The 1577-nt window shown below is 42.0% G+C and overlaps 1 pseudogene; it reads right to left on the bottom strand.

The window, feature by feature from the left end:
- Window positions 1-1230: 1230 nt before the first annotated feature.
- On the bottom strand, window positions 1231-1349 carry LOC134912575 (5S ribosomal RNA; annotated as a pseudogene).
- Window positions 1350-1577: the final 228 nt, after the last annotated feature.

Below are 1577 nucleotides of genomic sequence, written 5' to 3'. Positions count from 1 at the left end.
CTGGAGAAATACTGAAGGGAAGAATTTGCTGCAGGCACATCAAAGACTGGAAGAGACTGGAATTGAGGGACTCGAGGATGATGGCCGTAGACAGTGAAGAATGGAGTGGTTTCTGAAGAGTAATGTATCAGGGGTATACCGCACAGGGGAATAATAAAGTATAAAGTGGATAATATAATAACCAAATTACAGTAATAAGCGAAGAAAACCACTGTTTTCTAATTTATCTTAGATTTGGTGGTGCACCCTGAGTCAGTAATGAAACATGCAAAGGGGAAGGATAAAAGAAGATTCTTTTGTGGGCGCACTCTTGTATATCTTGAAGTCTCAGATGAAACAATGGCCCTCATTCCGAGTTGATCGGTCGCAAGGCGAATTTAGCAGAGTTACACACGCTAAGCCGCCGCCTACTGGGAGTGAATCTTAGCTTCTTAAAATTGCGACCGATGTATTCGCAATAATGCGATTACTAACTACTTAGCAGTTTCAGAGTAGCTCCAGACTTACTCTGCCTGTGCGATCATTTCAGTGCTTGTCGTTCCTGGTTGACGTCACAAACACACCCAGCGTTCGCCCAGGCACTCCCACCGTTTCTCCGGCCACTCCTGCGTTTTTTCCGGAAACGGTAGCGTTTTCAGCCACACGCCCCTGAAACGCCGTGTTTCCGCCCAGTAACACCCATTTCCTGTCAATCACATTACGTTCGCCGGAGCGAAGAAAAAGCCGTGAGTAAAAATACTTTCTTCATAGTAAAGTTACTTGGCGCAGTCGCAGTGCGAACATTGCGCATGCGTACTAAGCGGATTTTCACTGCGATGCGATGAAAAATACCGAGCGAACAACTCGGAATGAGGGCCAATAGTTTTTATAAAAAATATAATTTTATTAACAATATCAATAAAATGAAATAGTAGTTGGATATACGAACAAGAAGAAGAAAAAAAAGGGAAAAAAAGAAGAAGAGGAACAGGAACAAATAATACTAGCATAAATGCTTGATAAAGGTTCCAAAACTGCCTGGGTTTCAAATACAGATTTGCCACAACTGACTGCCTGAAAATGTATAATCCTAAACTAATGCAAGTCGGTAAACAAAAGCACCTCAATGATATTATTGATTTTTGTAGGCTATTATTTCTTGCCACTAGTATTGAAAAAGGGGATAGAAAAGGCTGAATAGATGAGATGAATCTGCTGTCAGTGTTAGACGCTGAGCATGGCCGTCCAAATCTTCTACTGAACTGAGTATTCCTCAATAGTCTCCCACTTGAGTACTAACTCAGCCCAACACTGCTTAGCTTCCAAGATCGGAAGGATTCGGGCGTTGCCAGTGTGGTATGAAAGTAGAAAGAATATCCAATGTTGGTGGGCTCTGGAATCACTGATGAGAGTTCACGAATGTTGTAGTAAAGAATAGAATAGATGGTAGATGGGAGAGGAAAATAGGGGATCTGCTGCCAATGTTAGACAGGGATGGATATCCCTGAATCAATGGTGAGAGTCCTGAAAATAGGTAAATGTGAGAAAAAAACAAGAGAGAAGTGGGAAGAATAAATTTGAGCCAAATGGCTCTCACT

This window comes from Pseudophryne corroboree, chromosome 4 (assembly GCF_028390025.1).
Source record: "Pseudophryne corroboree isolate aPseCor3 chromosome 4, aPseCor3.hap2, whole genome shotgun sequence".
Classification (NCBI taxonomy): Eukaryota; Metazoa; Chordata; class Amphibia; order Anura; family Myobatrachidae; genus Pseudophryne; species Pseudophryne corroboree.
Note: the sequence above shows the minus strand (reverse complement) of the source record. Positions and strands in the feature narration are given on the sequence as shown.